Source organism: Ischnura elegans, chromosome 13 (assembly GCF_921293095.1).
Source record: "Ischnura elegans chromosome 13, ioIscEleg1.1, whole genome shotgun sequence".
Lineage (NCBI taxonomy): Eukaryota > Metazoa > Arthropoda > Insecta > Odonata > Coenagrionidae > Ischnura > Ischnura elegans.
This window is the reverse complement of record NC_060258.1, coordinates 13,082,043-13,102,394: the sequence shown is the minus strand read 5'-3', so window position 1 is coordinate 13,102,394 and position 20,352 is coordinate 13,082,043. Positions and strand designations below refer to the sequence as shown.

Here is a 20,352-nt window from a genome sequence, read left to right as displayed (position 1 = left end):
AGTTAAAAGCCCGACAAGACTTCTCTAAAATAACACAATGGGAAAGAATTTCATAATATTTTTCAAACTATTGTTTTGTTAGCTTCGATAGTGGGTCTAAGTCCCTTGATGCCTGTCTTAAGTTCCTGTATACATTTTTGGACCGCATGCAGTGCATGTGGATATCTTATTGTATGCTTCATTTGGGTTATTTGATCAACCCCTGCCAACCATCCAAAAGGTGGTAGGGTATTATGTAGATGTTGATGTGGATGTACTTCTCCCAAATAAATGTTCCACCCTCGTTTTTCCCGCTGTCAGATCCTTCCAGAGAGTTTTTCTGAGTGTGAAGGGGTCATGGTCCTTACATTTCGGTGACTTTTCGAATATGGCTTCATTGTCCTTGAGAAGAAATGGCAAGATGATAAAGTTCAGGATCAATATGGTCGCCGTGATATTCCACCGGTAGTGTGCCAACGGATGACCGCCGTCCAACAGAAATGGCCAAGACAGGGCCAACGCAAAGGTCTCCAAATGGAAGACGAGGTCGTCATATCTATCCATGCTCCAAATTCTCAAGCCGTACGGCGTGACAAACAGACGGTACACCATCCACAGTGTGTTAGTGCTTCTTTTCGTTAACCACCTGTTGGGAGAAAAAGACATGAATTCATATGAAGAACACATGACTTGTGCAACAATGCATACATGGCTCAGCTCAAAATCGATAGGTACTCATTTGTGCCCTGACAAATACCCATGAAAAAATAGAAGTTATTATTAAGAATACTGAGGGAAAATAGTAAATGTTATTGCTGAAATCAGGGAAATCCCGGAGATTAACAATCAAACTTCACAGCAACTCTGTACGTGTAATTTTTGGGAAATCACTTGTAAAAACTGGAAAACGAGTATATATTAGTAACCTTTAATATAATATTATTAGTAATGATATCCCTGTTAAACAATACCAAAGCAGAAATTATCATGTCAAGAAAATATTTACCAAAAACTGGCCAATCATCCCATATTAATAGACGCCAAGATCCCATACCAATAGATAAAATATGTTTGATAAATGTTCATATAAACTCTTTTTATCGCAAAGTGTTGATGAAAATGATAATATTGCCAATAATAGACGAAATGAAATTATATGATATTTCATGATTGATAATGCAATACCACTCTCCCATAAAAAGACAGTTCAATACCAGGAAATAATAATAATGTCTTTAGTAAAAATGAATTTCTGTTCGTCAGTCTCACTATAACACAAGAATGGCTGGAACGATTTCGTTCATTTCGGTTTTCAAAAATTTGCGTAAGTTCAGAATTGGTTAAAATGTGTTTAAATTATTATTCCATAGGGCCCATGAGCCCTTGTAATAGGCCGAGAATCATTTCCATAAGAAACTCACTTAAAGTGCGTTGTCAATGCCTGCAGATCTTATTCTTTTGGATATTTAAATCAGAGATAATTGTTACATATATTGTGCAAAGATATCTGATTAAAAAAATAAATGAACATTATTCTTGCATTCGATTTTCTTTTTCCACGCCATTTACTGTGAGTTTAAAAAAAAAACAGTCATAAAAATGGCGGAATATTAGCGTTTTTGGCTAACAATCTCCTTGACAATGAAAACACTTTGTTACTTCCACAAAATACACAGTTTCTATTTATTACCGGTTTCGGCTATTACACCATTTTCAAATACAAAAAATATATGATAGGGGCAGGTATATATATAGTGGTTGTTGATTTGGGGGTGGGGGGAAAAGTTTTGGAATCAAGCTGGGATTGGTAATTCGTGGAAAAGAATAGGGGGGGGGGACACAGTTTGTCAGGTGGGTTGTTGGGCTGGAGGATTTGGGATGGTGATGAGTAATAAGGGGGATGGGTTGGGAAAGGTTATGTCGTTGACAAGGTTTTCATTTATAACTATTTCTCGTATTTCCAAGGCATTCATCCTCCTTCCTTTACAAGTAAAATGGAGTATTTCGAGGTCGAAACTACTTCCGTGCCCCATTTCCAGGATATGCCGGGCGAAAGCTGACGTGTCGTCCTTGTTTTTCCAACATGCCCTGTGTTCATTTGCCCTGGTGTTGAAGTCTCGTCCCGTTTGGCCGATGTAACATGAATCACAATCATTACATTTTAATTTATAAATGCCAGATTTGGTTCAATAACATCTTTAGCATTATTTAACAATCTACCCAAGGTGTTATTATGATAGAAAGCAACTTTGTATTTGTTTTTGGGGATAGCTTGGGATACAGCATTAGACAAAGGGCCTATAAAAGGTATTTTACACCATTTGGTTGGAGTTCTGGTAGCAAGGAACTTGACTTGGTGTGAGCAATATGTTTTAATTTCCTATTTAAAATTCTTGTGATCAAAGATTGCTCATATCCGTTATTATGGGCAATTTGTCGTATGGTATTTCATTCCTCTTTAAAATCGGTAGAAAAATATGAACCGGTAATAAATAGAAACTGTGTATTTTGTGGAAGTAACAAAGTGTTTTCATTGTTAATATGGAACCCTTCGACCACGTAAATGCTTCAAGTTTTGATTTAATCTCCTTGACGACCATCAGTACCGTTTATGTAGTTTGACTCTCTTTCTATGTTTATTCTCAGAAAAAGTCGTTGTATTTAGTGGATAAAATGCTCGCATTTCATAATTTCTTAATAAATTTTGTGCATGTAAATATTTAGTACTTACTTTAAGCTATTTCCGTAAGTATCCTCTTTACGCTAAGTAAAGATATTTGAGCTGTGTATGTAGTCTAACATAGCCACACTATTAACTGCTGACTACGCGACAACTTTCTATTCTTTGATTGTTTACAACGCTAAGGAGATGGCAACCAAACTTACGTCGTTGAATTCAATCAAATGTGCGACGAGCTAACCACACTGATGAGCAGCGAGAGACAGATGATAATAAATAGTCGTATTGGTGCGGCAGAATTTCGATATAGAACGACTAGAAATGAAGGTGATAAGCTTAGAATGCAAGTTGTTAGTGGACATGAGACGAAGCAACAGCGAGCAGGACGCAATAAAAATAATCGATGAAGACGTAGAGCTACTGCGACCCTTGAAAGAGTACCATTCAACTACGATCGGTTTGTGAATTATTGTGCCGATAAATCAGTAGCAATAGGAGAAAGGAAAATCATTTGTCAATTTTACGAGGCGTTAAGATACAGCGGTGAATCTACAAGGTTAAGTTGTGTTGATGAAAAAGTAAAATTTCCAAAATTGGTGCCCCCAATACGCTCATTATTCCTGTAATTGGAAATGATTCTAAACCCTAATGGTCAAAGATTCAAATATACAACAGTTGTTTTCAAATGACTCCGTGTTATTTTTATACTTAAACACCGAAAAAGTAGTCCATCAGAATGAACTTAAGTGATGAAATGTATTGTAACTATGGTGTATTTTATTCAAATGAAGATATTATATTCATTTGAATTTCAAGGAAGTTTTATTTAATGACCGCATTTAATAGTGATTGACCGAAACTTTTTTCAGTAGTTACATATATCGTGACATAATTATCTGTAACACCGTGATTAGATAAATGTGGTTTAAATACGGTACGAGAATGAAATGGTTGGACTTTCACAGATATTTTATTAACAAAATTAGCCAAATCGGTTCAGCCGTTCCCGAGTTTAACGTAAAGAACTAACTGCAATTATTTAAGCATACATAGATAGATACGAAGTTTAACGGGTAGTTAGTTATTAGTAATAACGAAATAGTTATATGATTATGTACCAATTTATTATTATAAAAAAAATGAAATGCCATTTTATTGAATACTACTATTTTTACAATATTATTTCCTCAATTCTTCAAGTGAATCTTAAGTGTTTTCTAATTACCATTTTAGTGCCTCTTCAACAATGATCAAGTTAATGGAGCACTTTTTTACGTTTCTTGAATGATGGAGTACTTTTTATCTGTGCTCTGAAGGAATCTCACTCAATCGTAGTGTTTTATCGAGAAGACTGTTTTTGAAAATTTGAGGTTTTTCGAACGTCAAATTCCTTTTGCATTTTATAATAGTATGTGATATGCTTAAGATGTAGAGAAATATTGCCTGGAGATGGAAAGTTCTTGAAGTTCAGAAGCTGCTCCAATGATATTCAGTGTGAACGCGCTGGTTTAAAAAGTTGATATAGGTACCGGGTGATATCCAAGAGAAACAAAGAGGTTTGGAAGTACCCTGGTTATTAGAATACTAAGTCTGAAGAAGGAGTGGAGAACACGAGAATCTGTGATAATTTATGTGAAGTCAGCAAAAGCCGGTCTCTCTGTGATAAATATGGTTTACTTTTATTCTAGATTCAGTAAAAAATTGTAGATGAAACTTTTGTGACTTAATTGTTAACTGCGAAACTAAAATAAAAGATCTTAACATTGAAAACCCCGGGCTCAACGATTTCGAAATAAAGAAGCTCTAGAGGGATATAGGAGATGTCTAGATAAAGATCCAAAGTAAAGATATTGTTGAGATCAAATCATTGGTGCTGAACATGGGTGCAACGTTAAAAATTAAAGAAATTTATTAAAATGAGATCCATGAGATGAGATCTATATTGTAAATCCAAAAAAAAAAAAAAATAGCCACCACAAATTTATAGTGCGCTATCATTTAAGTTAGTGAAAAAAGAATGGATCGGAAAAGAGGGCAGTAAGGTACAGTGAATTGATCATGGTGATTAGAAACTAGGAAATATATATGAATAATCACATAAGATGCTTTTTTTAGAAAATTTCTGTAAAACATATAATGCCAGAAAAAGTAATAAATCTCATTGTATATCCTTCGCGCAACTTTCTCTGGAGCGGAATTCTGTACACGCCAGCGACGATTGTCGGTGTTGGTAGCGTGTCCTACCGACGATTCTCAGTACGAGCGATTCCGCTGACACGTTCTACCGACGATTGTCGGTAATCATACCGACAGTTGTCGGTAAACCCGTCGGTAGCCACTGACTATTTCCAAAAGCTCGGTAGGACCTACCATCACTTTTTAATAAAGTTATCGGACTTTTGTTTACACTTTTCGGGACAAGCTGACGGTTTTAAATTATTATCTCGGACGTAAGAGACTTGGGAGCGCTCTAATAGTATGTTTTTCATGGTGGAAATAATTGAGTAAACACTTGAAACGTAAATTTGAGTAGTGGGAGCGGTAATTAACTTTGCCGATATTGCACTTAAATTAAATTATGCTTTCGAATAGTGCCACGTATGGAAAAAAATTATCTATATCCTCTCATGTTATGAATGTAACATATTGCTTCGCTTTTAAATGACTCATTACAAGAGCCGATGAGTATCTATGGTTGATTCGTGAAGTTTGGATCCAAAATCAAATTATATATAATTTGATCAAAATGGAAAAATTATCACTTCCGCAATTGTTACTCAAGAAATTGACTTTAGAAAACGTACAATAGGTCGCACGAGTTCACAATCACAACGCTCGCGATGATTCCTTCCATGAAATTTGTGTATTCCCGGACTATTCTCAAATTCTTTATAATTTAAATAACCCTTAATGTCATTTTAAGTGACAAAGAAGTTCTCTAATTACATAATTACCCCTGTGGAAGTCGTAAACTTGGGGTCAACAATGAGGAAACGAATTAAACAAGCAGTGGGTAAAGATTAACGTACGTTGTTACAATGTTAATAAAAATATTTACGTTACTACTTATCACAAGAGCAAAATATTAAAGGCGTAGGTGAACGAATGTTTAGCGGAAAAAGTCCTCCTCCGGACAATAGGGGGAACATTCAAAATTAACAATTGAATTTCCTTATTTTAATCCAAACTATTGTAAAACCCTTTACTTATTACTGCTTTTTAGCTCCCGGATGTAAATTATAAAATAAAAGAACAAATCATTACAATCAATATCTTTCCTTTACTAGCTATTTTCTTGCCCTCTGAAGGGAGGAAGTTAGAGGCTCTCTCCATTTCTTTCAGGATTAGAGTTCAAAATTCGTTAAATAGCATTATTTAAAGCAGAGGTCTCACTTTGGTCAACCTATGTTGTTGGTAATTCTTCAAGTCAGTTTCGTACTAAAATGGTAAACAAGGCCATGAAAATGAAAGAGTAACTCAGAGACGGGGGAGTATTTACATGAAAATATCCGTAAGTTCACTTATATTTACATCAAAATTACACGTACAGTCACTTTCAAAAGTTTAATGGACAAATTTGTGGCACCACTTCTGCAAGGAAATTTTTAAATAGTATACAGTATCCTTTTCTCCTTTCGTAGTTTTTTGCTGCGCTCCGCAAACATTCCGCTTGTACATGAATATACGAGGGTTACCCAATAAGTAACACACCACAGTTGTTTTCTCATCCGACAACAATGGTGCGAATGCGAAATTTTACGTATGCATCATTTGAAGTTTTTCGGGTGCGCATAACAAATTTTTGGCTTTTCAGACTGATAGATTAGCTGCAGGACTGTTTTAAAGTGGCATCTGTTAGCGATGTGCGTTACCAGCAGCATGCCACGATTGAACTTCTCACCGAGGAGAAAAGAAATGTAGAGGATATTCACAAATGTTTGTGCAAAGTTAATGGAGGACCTGCTGCCAATAGGTGTACAGTTAGTTGCTGGTTTCAGAGGACTATGACATCAGAAGGCAGTTCGGCGGTGGTCCAAGATTTGCAGTGGTCAGGGAGACTATCCACGGCTGTCGCACCTGACACGTTGCAGCGAGCTGATGTTGCTATTGGCATGCCATTAATGTCAAGAGGCAGAACCAATAATATTTCAAAAGCACATAGCCTCAAGACGTTCTTCCAGCGATTTGACGCCATACACCCGAGGTGATGTTTTGATTAAACGTGATAACCCTCGGCCCCACACAAGTTCAAGGACTGCTGAACACATGGCAAAATAGGGTTAGACAGTTTTATCCCATCGAGTGTACAGCCCTGAACTGGCTCCCTCGTACTTCTACTTGCTTGGGTCATGACGGGATACAATCAAGGAAGATATTTTGAGGGCAACGAGGATGTGATTCACTCAGTGAAGAAATGGCTCCGTGACCAGAATAGGAATGGAACCAACAGGGCAAGCATTCCCATGTTTCCCGCTGAAAAAGGGCCATAAAACTGGACGGAGAGTACGTAGAAAAATAGGGTGGAAAGTTGAAACATTATCTTTCGTGTGTGTGATTCTCATAACTTTTAATTAATAAATGTCGAAGAAAAAAATTTGGTGCATTACTTTATGGACAACCCTCGTGCATGCCCTCTAAGGGATAAATTATTTTCTAACTGCAAATTTATCACTCCGCACCTATTTATGTCGGATCTAATGAATATTTCGAGTGAATTTACTGCATAATTGCACCGGTTTTCACCCCCAGTTATTATAATACCTATAACGTAATACTTTTTATTTGAACGCGGTGGCATATAGTGGCCAACGCTTTGAGCAGAGGTAGTGAAGGTTGAGGGATCGGGGTTGTTTCTCACAACTTTTTATCAACTCGTTTTTATTACTTATTTATAGGTTTCTATAATCTTAAATTCACTGTTATTGCTATTAAAGTTTTACTAATGGTAATGCGGCTTTTTAAAATGAAGAAATATTGGTGGATAAAATCCTGGCGTAGTCGTTAACGCACAGTTTTTAAGTCTAGTAGTCAGTAAAAGGAGTCAGACTTTGTATTTTATTATTTGATACTTATTCTGTTTCCATTAATGATGGTTCAAACTATTTGCTAGCATTCATTCCTTGCCCACTTGCCCCCGGTTTCTCTGTTTTTTTGCAAGACTTGATAAGTTATCCGCTTTAATTTTCTTTTTACTATTTTTGCTTCTATGTATCAACCTGGCTGTTCATCCTAGTGTAAATTGAGCTTATTTCCGATTTTTGCGAGTATTACGATACCGTTGTGTTTACTGGATTTACAAATTTGAGATTATCATACGTAACTTTGTGCCATTCGAAATTTCATTACATTAGCGTCGAATACCTTTCCGTTGCAGTGGTTGGCTTTCAATGCACAAAATGAAAACAAAGAGTGAAAACCGAGGCAATTATGCAGTAAGTTCACACGAAATAATCATTAAATCCAACATAAATTGAAGCAGAATGATAAATTTGCGATTGCAAAGGAAATTTTCCCGTTGAGTGCGTATAAATTTAAGCACACACGAAATATTTTTGATATTTAGCGAAACACAACAAATGGAGTGATTGAAACTAAATTTCTTTGAGAAGCGGGAGTGACTTTAATTAAAATGGTATTCACAAAGTCCATAACAACCTATCTCTGAAGGAATATGCTGATTCTGTGAAGCGTTGTACCACCGCCATCTTCGGTCTGGGTCGTTTGGCACAGCTAAAGAGTACTTTTTTGGTGTTTTACGAGAGGTATATTCACATCATTGCGGCACCAAACGGTATACATGGGTGTCCATCCACTCATTTACAAGTCTCCGTTTTCTCCTTTATTTATACTCAAACTAACGCCTACGACAACGCACTTCTTATGTAATCAATGTAGATATATTGAGATTCACACGTTATCAACGTGGCGTCGCCCGAGAAATTAGTTTTAGGCGCGTAATTCAAGTTGAAAATTCAGACTTCTCTTGGGCGAAATTATCCAACGCTCAATGGAAAAATTTGGTGAGAGCCTTTCTTACACCCATTGCCTTATAAATCAAACATAATATTTGATAGTTTAATCCCTTCTATGAAACATGACAATTTCGATAAAATGAGGACCAAAAGTTGCCGATATTCTTCCATTAACAAATATTCCCTACCAGGACCGTGAGAACTTTACTCTTGTATATTAAGTCGAAATTTCGTGTAAGGAGTAAGTCAACAATTCGCCCATTGTTATACGTTTGCTTGGTGTGTAAATTTTGGCCAACTCCCTTGACTCTTATATACACAATATTTGGAGCAAAATTTAGTACTGCATATGCTGTGTTCAGCAGTAACCTAAAAATGATAAAAGTTTCAAGAAAGATAATTAAATCGAATCATCTACCTTAATGCCAGGAAAATTTTCCCAACGAAATGTAGTTAATACCATTTTACGAATCAACATGCTTTATATATATTATACATGTGTATATTTTCTTAGGACTATATATTTGTTCCTATCGAGGTATGAACGAATTAATCTTTAATTGCAACTAGAATTATGGTTTTTTCAATTAAAAATTCTGACTAATTTCGAATTATTTGCCTAGGAGCCTCGCACCATGCGAATTGAACGCTGGGAAAACAAGCACGTAACAATATAACTCGTGCGACTCGAACTGAAGACACCAAGTATTCGGTCACTCTCTTTCCATCGTGTGCTCACAATCAGTGAAACCACTTGCGGTTTTCCCAAAGTTTTGTGTTTTTTAAACTATTCATCAGTTCTTTAAAAGCTTCATCCATCGTATCATATTCGCTATCATCCTGTCCATTTGGGGTGCGGTCCGTTGAACGCTATCAATGCTTCGGAGCGCCACCAAGCGGTCCGTTATTCGCTGCGGAGCGCTAAAGGTTAGGCTGTGACGTCACGGCAAACGTCATACACCCGTTTCCCGCCTCGCTCCGGACAAGCTCCAGACGCTCCCCTGAAAACTTGGGTCAGCGGAGGAGCGAGTCAATTTTTGGCGGAAATTCGAAGGGAATGCACTGAGGCAATGGAGAGTTTACTCACGTTGCAGATGATGGACGCTGAATGTGGACGCCTTTCTCCTATATAAGTGACTACGAAGTAACGGAGTAGACGCACTTAGTAAATAGATGTAAATTTAATTGTGATTTAAATAAATATATAGCAAGAACTAAATATCGACAAACATTCTCGCATCTCCCCCAAAATGAACTCAAATGTCTTTGGAAGCAGCCTTTACATACAAAAGGCAACAAAAGTTATTAAAAGGGGCATGCAATATAAAGAAAGGATTGTAAGAACATATATCGACAAATTTTCTCATGCCATAAATTAAATTCTGAAGAAAAATAGGATATACATGAAATAGATTAATGTTTTTTAATAGTCGTTAACCATTATAAGTTAATATGTTTCCACTGGGAAAACGGTAGAGTACCTACTTTTTCCTTTACTGGGGGTAATGAGTTTCATTGAGAAGGGTAGGCGAGGGTTGGTTTGAGAAATACGGTCCAAAGTTCCTTCCTTTACTTTGTGGAGCCTCGATATTGAAAAATAAAATTCATTTTAATGATATTCAAACATATTTATTAATATTCAATGAACATAGTCACCTCAATTCGCAATTAAAACCACATCTTCGATTTCATAATCCCAGTTTGCCCACCCTCGTTCATTTCCGCCATGTTGACTTCGATCCTGACCGGTCCGAAAAGAAATTCTCGTAGCGAACGTAGCGCCTATGGACCGGAGCTCCGGAGCACTTCCGTCTGTAGCGTCTGGTAGCGAAAGTAGCATTCATTGGACCGCACCCTAGGTCATTCGCATTCATTTTTCACATCATCACCACTCGTGTTGTGTACTCTAAGTAATTCCTGATGAATCATTGAATCAATGAATTCATGATGAGTAACCTTTTTCTAAGACAATAAATTAAACGTTTGTGTTAAATATGTTTCGTGTGTCTTATTACCCATTTAGCATAATTTAAATGTGCCGCCGTTTGCGCAATTTCTGCCATTTTCCGATGATTAATTGTAGTATTTCAAGAAACCCTATCGCTGACGGAGAATGGAAGTACTACAACGGTTCCCTAATTGTTTCCTTGGGCATACACGTGTATCATCCGGTTTGTAGCGGACATAAGACCATGTATACACTAGGTTTATTCCGTTTTTATTCGTGGAATAACGGTTTCTACGCGAGATAAAACACGTGTAACACACAGCCTATATGCCATTATTTGGCGGTTTGTGCTGTATGGGTTGAATCCTTGAATATAAATGGTAATTACTTCATCATCATTGGTCAACAATCCTAGGATAGGTTTGACTCAGCTCTCCACTCAATTCTCCCATCACCTTATCTTTTCACACCTACGTATTTCTTTTCTTTCACACCTTTTTTCACTTGTTCCATACATTTTGATCGAGGTCTTCCTTTTCCGTTCTCGCCTTTAACTTGTCCCTCGACGATTGTTTTCGTCAGGCTATCATGTCTCTAGATGTGGCCTATAAGGTTGTACCGTCTATAAAAATCCGATAGATAAAGTCAGCAAAATCTCCGCATACAAGCCGCATTGCACCAACGGGAGTAAGGAACTGAGTTCGCAGTGTAATTTAACATCGTAAATATCTCAAAAAGTAGTAATCAACTCCGTTCACCTTCGCACGGGCTGCTATGGCGTTTTTGGGACTCACAGTGGCGGCTTGACCATAAGGACTCTCGGACACCGCCCCTCCCAAAGATTTGAGAAAGGGAAAAAAATGAATATCCATTAATTTATAATTATGTATCTAATTAATCAATTTTTTTCAAGCCCCTTTCAAAGTGTACAAAAAACACGCAAAAATAGCGCGAGAAGTTCGTATTTGTAGCCGTGGGGCGCTGGCCGAAACGTCCCAATCCATATTAATATGCAGTTATATAATACAGTGGTAGTAGTGGGGGCTGCTGGTGCTATGACGCGTCTAAGCTTGTGTATTGTTTAAGTTTTGGGACGCCGCCCGAGCATGCGCAGAGCGACGTGTATAGTTAGTTGACATTGCCGCGCCGGCCGGCGGGTGTATAATCTCGCGTCTACTTGGTGTACCACAGAATAGGGACTTACGGAATCAGAGTGGCCACTTTTCTGGGTGTACTTACAAGATTTTAATTTTAAATTACGGGTTGGTACAGAATTACTACAGAAAATAAACTATACCATTATGCTTGCGTTTTCGGATGTTTGAATCTCGGAACACATAAAATCCAACCAGTTAAAGGCCGCGGTGACGCAGAAAAACTCTTCTTGAGTATTTCCCACAGTTCTGTCATGATTACGAATTTCAAGGACCTTGGGGAAACTAATATTATATTATTTAGGCCTTTACAATGTAGTCCTATCTTCTAGAAGATTAGAAATGCGGTACCTATTCTTCAGAAAAATTAATCAAAAGACCTGCAGTATTGGAAAAAATCAGACGACGTTCCCCACTGATTTATAATTTAGGATATAAATGCGTGATACGGTGAAGGATTGAACGTGATTTAACCTATTTATTTATTTAGCCTATTTAGCCTTTATTTAAAACGAGGTTTTAAATAGAGGCATTCAATAAATGCTAAGAAGTGCCGCGTGGAATGTACCTTTTGTTTAAAGATTCATCATTTTTCTAGCCGTCCCTGTTTTAATAGTTCATGTACACCGATTTCCGCAGCGGCAGAGCGGTAGCTGTCTGACAGTAAATGTCCATTTGGGTCCGATTAAAGTGCCTTCGAAGAGTTCATATGAATGCGGAGATCCTTACAGATCCCATCTGTGGCTCATGGTCGTCTTCTTTTATGATCTAGGATTTATTTTCTATTTCATCATGGCAACGATTTCGAAGACATGGTTATTCCAAGAATGACCCATTAGAATTTCGTGAGTTAACCACATATGAATCTTAGACTCAAGGAGATGTTCCGTGACGTCTTTTGTTTGCGTGAATGCCTTTGCTGACCTTAAATTCGTCTCTCAGCTGAATCAGCATTAGTGGACCACGGCTTGTATCTCCCTTGAGTCGTCCTTCAGTTACGTCAAGAGTAACGGCAAGACTCTCGGAAAAAACGGAGTGAAATGAGTTCAGACATCATCTTCAAGGAGGTAACTGTGCGTACTTGCCGATCAAGAAGTTTTTTAGTGTGCTTACATTCAAGAAGACAGTTTTGATGTAATCAACAGTTTTTTTCATTGGAGTGTACAGCGTCCCGTGTGAGTGCGGTCACGTTTACATTGGGGAAACTGGCCGCACTATCGATAAACGTCTGACGGAGCATAGTCGGCGGTAGCGGAGCATTGCTTGGACCTTGGTCATAGAATGCACTTTAAAAATGCGAAGGCTTTGTGCCGCACAAATAAATATTGGGAAGAATTGTACAGGAGGCAATTGCTATTAGCCTTGAGGAGAAGAGCTTAAATAAAGATAAAGGCTTCCAACTGAGCAGTGCCTAGAATGCCATAATCAATCGCTACATCCGCACACAACAATAACGTCAACCAGGGATATCAATGAATAAATAAATAAGTACCATAAGAAGTACCATTACAAGTGAACCGATGAAGACGATCGCAGACTTAGCCATTGAAACTTTGGGAGAATTAACCCAGTACCACACCCGTTGGTAATCCCGAGAAATTTTTCTTCAATCCATGCGCCGGGAAAACCTAAAATTTTGCATTGAAACTGTAGTTTAATGGGGAAAAATTGTCCTAATTCTGTGTCGAGGCACCTTGTTCTTTTGTTCGTATTTTTCGTCGGTCTATATTGTGTCAACCCTTGTTTAGTTAGCAAACGCAATGATAAGAGTCCCTTTCTTTTCTAAAGGCTATGAGTACTAGTACCTCCTCACTTAGGGAAAAAGTTGGTCCCTATTCTATGGTGTTGCATTGTTGCTGTATACCTTGTTTTGGTGACCAGTTGACGTATTGTGTGTGTGTAAATTGTTTTATGAAATGAGTGATTGGTATGAAAATAGGCCTAGTTACAGCTGAGTTAAACTAGTTAGTGATTGTTAGTGTTTTAGTGTTAGTGATTTTTTTAGTGTATCAGCGATTCATAATGGCCTCATCTGTTTCCAACAATGTGAATTTTATTATTAGTACTGCAATTAAGGACTTGGAACATACGGTCGAGCTCAAGAATTTAGGCCCCCCTAGGCCTGTATTAAATATAAATCAACAGCGAAAGGCCTCTTTAGCACGAAATAGTTTCGTACGGAAATTTTCCAATAATTTGTGCTACTATTCTGATTGGTTGTGTGAGTAAAAAGTTATACAATATTTTTTTATCCTTTTCTGACAATGGGAGTTGCAGATCGTACATGGACGGTGGATGGTGTCTCTGATTTAAAACGTTTAAAAGATTAAATAAAAAAACATGAATCGAGTGAAAAGCATATTAATGCTTGCATTGAGTATGCCGTATTAGGCAAAGTTGACATAAGAGTCCAATTAGATAGTGCGTACAGATTAAGAATTCAAAAACTAAAAGAAGAAGTGTCAAAACACCGTTTCATATTACGTTAATTGAGAGATGCAATTAAGTTTTGTGGGGCATTTGAAATGGCTTTAAGGGGGCATGACGAAAGGGAAACTTGTGACAATCCTGGCATTTTTCGTGGCTTACTTAATCTAATGGCTGAATTGGATTCAACATTGAAACAGCACATTCACAGGATGAATAACAGAGTTTTTTGGGCTTTTCCAAAACCATTCAAAAGGAGCTTCTTGAATCCATAAATGCCGTATACCTAGAGATTATTCGTGATGAGCTTGCCTAAGCACAGTTCATCGCGATTGAAGCAGACGGAGCAACAGATTGTGGCACATTATCCCAGCTTGTTTTTGCAGTTTGCTATGAACTAAGTGGGTGAGTAAATGAGAAATTTATTAGTTTTGTAATACGAAAAGGTCATGATCCAGTGTCGGTGAGTGAGGCCATTTTTGGCGAACTTAAAAAGTAGGTGAAACGACTGAAAAAGTGATTGCTCGAAGTTATGACGGCACTTCCGTTATGAGTAGTCAGCGCACAGCAGTACGGGCAAGAACTAAAGCCGTATAACAAAATGCATTATTTGTGTACTGTTATGCACACATATTAAATTTCATTATTAAACGAATTGCAACTCAAAATAAGCAAGTAAAAATATTTTTTAGCAATATTGAAGGTTTTTTTCATTCTTTTCTCAATATACTAAAAGAATAGCAGTGCTTGATGATGTAGTAAAGAAATGAATACCTGAAAGCTCAAGCACTCGTTGGAACTTTATATCAAGAACTGTTATCTCAATATTGAAATATAAAAATGAAATAAAAGGGTGCTTTAACAAAATAATTGATGATTTGAGCAATTATTACTCCACCGTAAATAAAGCAGTTGGTTTGCATTACTTTATCAAAGACGACGACTTCCATTTTTGGTTAATGTTTTTCAATAAAATTATGCCTCATTTTGACATTTTGTACAATGAACTACAACAATAGAAAATTAATTGCATAAAAGCCTTGACGCATGTAGACTAAAATAAGTTTGCTATATAAACTATTAGAAACTCTTCAGAACTTGACTCCCAAAATACCCAAAATACGACTTCATAGGCCGAGCCGAGTTCGAAACGTGGTCAATTTGAAGATAGAAGAAATGTGGTGGCCAAGGAAGATTGCGATATAATTATGACGAGAATTGAGGATAGTTTTAATAATTTGGAGTATTTGTCTGTAGAAAAATTATTCCAGCCTATTTTTTTAGAGAATTAACCAAGAGTTTTCCAGAACATGGGCTTAAACCGCAGCTACACTATTTATACTAAACAAGGCGGAACTGAAACAAGAACTTCTAGTTGTATACAGCAGAAGAGATTTTTCAAAGGCAACCAGTTCATTGCGGCTTCTTAATTTTATTTATGACAACAACCTAAAAGAAGTTCTCCCAGAATCAGTTAAACTACTTCAGACTATCTGCACCATACCAATGACAACAACACAAAGTAATTTTGTTTTTCGGCATTGAAACGAATGAAGACATTCACAAGAGGCACGACGAAAGAAGATAGAATCAGTGCCCTTGTCATGTATTCAATCGAAAAGAAATTGTTGTCCAGGGCTGATTTCAACGAACGTGTAATTAATCACTTCGCTAGACGAAAGGAAAGAATGGACTTCTGCTACAAGCTACATACAACTAAAGGCATGCAAGTAGAGTGTTTCAGATTTTGTTAAAAATATGTGAGAAATGCTTAATTATTGATTTTCAAATCATACTGTAGTCAAAAAGCAACGCCTACACCGCAATCAATGAATAAATCTGCGATAATAGCTAAAGCATTGCAAAGACCTAAAGCATTGCAAATATTGTACAGATTTTGCAAATAACGCAAAAATTGATTGCAAAACAAATAACAGGAGTGAACAATGCAGACACTAAAACGTAAAGTTACGAATTTTCGTTTGTATTTGCAAAATATCGCAGCAAAAGTATTTTTATTTTTCAAGATCATTGATCCGTACAATCCAGAGTCCAGAGTAAGCCTATCCATATGAACGAGAGTCTACTGCATTTAGTACTTATAAATGAAGCTTTATTATGAAAACAAGACATTCTGTTGAAAAAAACGGAACATATGGTATCATAAATTTAATACCTAGATTGCCTCTAGAACTCACTTTAATACAAAAAAATTATAAATTTTTTTCCCCACTAAAGTGCCCCGTTAGCATTGACTCACGAGCCGCCACTGGGGACTCATTTTTTTAATGCGAAGAATTGAGAAATGTGATTGGTCTATGTGCCTAGCCTCGCGTGCGGGTGTCACTTTCCTACCAAAAAACATGACGTAACGAAGTTGCCGTTGCACTGACGAGTATCGGTAGGGACGTTTCACAAATCGCGTTTCTCTCAGTGAAAGCGGCGTCAATAGCTACGGTCACCAACAATCGTCGGTAGCCGTGTACAGAATTCCGCCCATGTTATCAAGACCCCGGTTGTATGTACAAAGCAGTCTGGGGAACAACCTTCATCGAAGTCAGTCAATGTTTTCCTCGTGCATAACGCAGTTCTCCCGTATTTTTTCAACGGATTCCAGGCTATTTTGGTAACAATCCTAATTTTATTGTGAGTAAAGATGATTTACTTATTATGGGAAGGTCGGAAGAGGAACGTGATCAAGCCCTGCAAAATGTGATCAGCAATGCCAAATTGGTCAATGCAAAATTGAATGGAGACAATGCACGTCAAGAAATTTAGGGTGAAATTTATGGGACCAATTATTTCTGGACAAGGGATGCCAATTGATTCTCAAAGAGTCGAATCTCTAAAGTCAATGAAGAATCCAAAAAATAAAATAGAGTTGCAACGACTTTTATGCTCATATAATTATGTAAAACGGTATGTTCCAATTACGAATCAGGTCATAATACCATCATTTTAATTATATCTCGTATGATGTGAGGCATGATATGCTGGAATTTCTTAATATCAGCACAATTGGGCATAGCAATATTTACACCATTGAATTTGAGGAAAATTTTATCAATTTTCTGGATTTGACAATCAACGGGTGGGGAGGAAACATGGTTTCCCTATTTACAGAAAGTACACATTCACAGGCATAGTGATCCCCGCAGACTCATAACATCCCACAGCACACAAACTTGCAAACATCGGATCTATGGTACACAGAATAGTGAATATCCTCTTACAGAAGAAAATTTCCTTTCATTTTTAAAATGAAAAAGGTTTACCTAGGTAATAAAATCATTGTTGATAAATCAAACATGAAATATGCATTGGATATTGACAACAATGGACACACAAGAGTAAAAAAATGTATTTTCTTAGCGAATCAATTATTTTGATGGCCTGGCATGTCAAGTCAAATTGCTGAGTACATTCAGAAATGCAGACCCTGTGAAAAGTTTGGGCCATTTCAAACCAAAGAGCGATGACCCCACACTCTCACTAAATTTCGATTTGCAAAGGTGGAACCAGATTTATTAAAATTCGGAAACAAGTCTTTTTTGTCATTGTAGATCATTTTTCACAATGGATAATAGAATCTCGTATCCAGGATAAGCTGGCATAGTCTTTATTACAGTGTTGTGACGAATATTTAAATGGTCAGGTTTTCCAAATACTTTGATTGCTGACAATGTGCCTTTCACGTCGTAATTGTGTGAAAGGTATTTCCAGGAAGCGGATATAGGTCTTAAGTCATATTCTTCTCATTATCATCAGAGTAATGGTAGAGATAAGCAAGGAATAAGTGTTTGCAAAAAGTTGTTAAAAAAGCGGTTTGAAGGTGGATTTGATTTTCATGAAGTCCTCATTGAATACAATAATAGTCCAATCATAAGTCTAGGAGACTCACCCTCTCAAGTACTAAATAATCGCTTTATGAGATCTAGGTTGCGATTATCACTATATCAGTTAGAACCAGAAATACAAGGAGATTATTGCGAGAAACTGTGTGCGAGACAAAGTTAGATGGAGGAATGGTATTATAAGAAAGCTCATGGAAAGAAATAGGTTTTTTTAGGGATAGAAGGTAGTGGTAAGAAGTGCAGAAGACAATTATTGGGAAAAAGTGACTATCATGAAGTAGGGAGATTAGCAAAATTCCTATAGAATTAATACAGATAAAACAAGATCAGTGGTTCGACGTAATATTTCGCAATTGAAAAATAAAAAACCGTCTCATTGTCAGTGTTTTGTATAGACTTTTTTAATGAATGAAATCTTTGTTTGCACTATTACCAGATATTATTATTATTTGTTTTTATTTGTTATTACGTTCCCAGTAAGTGGAATGAAACGTTGAGACAAATATTAAGCACGCAGACGTACACCCGAAAATGGATTATAATAGTGCATCTAATCGATGCGAAAACCTTAAAACTGAAATCTTTGTTTTCTTGGTAAATGTAGTGCTAAACACTAGAAGGTTGACAGGGGTCATTTAACCCCTTTTCAGAATTCAAATAAATTTTTCTCTTATTATAATATTTTATGAAATTTTAAAAGTTTTTTTTTATTTTGGTCTAAATTTTGAAAAATAGAGTAAGTTATACGATAAGATTGCTTTATAATTTTACGGCACATGGTTATACTTTGAAGGAACGCTGGGGGTTATTTGACTCACAACTTGTTTCCGTGTTTTCTGCTCTTTTTCTTGCCCGTCGGCTCTTTTGTGCTATATATGTTTTATTTCCCGAAGAAGGCTTCTGTGGCAGATGATTTGCTTGAATGTGAACCATCAAGAAACCAATCCAATGCCGGCTTCATCCCATGGGCTCCGCCTGAATGTCAAAATCTAGGAATAGTGACTTATTATACTCAGTCTTTCGATATTTCTCAGGCAGCAAAGGGAAATAAAACATTCTCGATCGTTGCTATGCGTAAAATACATACAGTTATGATATTTTATTTGTCAATGATTATTGTCTTACCCACGCCGGAAAATCAAACGTATCCAATGTTTGTTGTCCATGAGCCAAGATCCAGAGGTCTTAGAGAAATTATTATTCTGCGATGCTATATCATGTTAACGAATGACGGTTTCATTTTTATGGTCATATGGTATTATCACTCGATCTTAGCTTTTGCCAGGTGTCCCACCGTAGTGCCACCTGACCCCGTTGGGGTTTGTGGTGGGCGGACTGCTCGCTGCGCCCTAGTGCTAAATCCTGTCTCCATTTGAGGGAGTGGAGGAATTGGATGGATTGTAAAATTCTATTGTATATGTATTCTATGTTTTCTTCTCTTCATTCATGCATTCATATGCTCACTGTTGAATGAACGTTCGTAAGAACATGACATGGCGCAGTCGGTAGTGCTCGATCAGGGCCATGTGCTCGATAGTACTCATCACATCGTAGTCAGACGACGCGACGTGTTGAAAGTTAAGTGCAAGAGAATGTTTCAAGGATGCAGCAAGCAAGGCATCCTAATCCGTAAGTCTTAACGGGCAAGGTGAATGATGAGTTACGTTAGTTTAAACAGAACTTGGAGGTATATTTGTTGGCTTCTGGACTTAAAACGAAGCCGAGGGAAGTTAAGAATACCATTTTACTGAATTTAATTGGTGAGGACGGAGTTGAGGTCTTTCACATGTTTCATCTTGAAGAAGAAGATTAGTCAGATTACGATAAATTACTACATGAATTCGAAAAATACTCGAGTCCTAGAAAGAACGTGGTAGTTGAACGATTCCTGTTTAACAGGCGCAAACAGCAGGAAGGTGAGCTCTTTGACTTCTTTGTCACTGATTTGAAAAAGATAGTCAAAGCCTGTGAGTACGGCGATCAGACTGATAGCGATCTGAGAGACAGAATTGTTCTCGGAACACATGACTTGGCTGTTCAGGAAAGACTCCTGCGGATACCGGAATAATCCTTGGATAAGGGCATCGATATCTGCAAAGCATCTGAGATGGGGATACATCAGGTTGAGACCCTGCAAGGAACCAAACCCGTGGATGCAGTCAGAAGGAAGAGGACAAGAGCTAAAGAATTGAAGGACTCAGTGAGGTATACTGATTAGTACTTAACTAAGGAAGTATTAAATGATGTCTATTTGTGTAAAAAGTGCAATTATAAGCATTAAAAAGGAAAAATTCCAGCTCTCAGTAAAATTTGCAATAATTTTGGAAAGCATTATTAT

The 20,352-nt window shown here is 37.2% G+C and overlaps 1 protein-coding gene across 1 annotated transcript in view; it reads right to left on the bottom strand.

Moving 5' to 3' along the window:
* The window catches only part of LOC124170029, a 513,527-nt gene that overhangs the window by 180,324 nt on the left and 312,851 nt on the right, over nt 1-20,352 (bottom strand). The window lies entirely within an intron of this gene.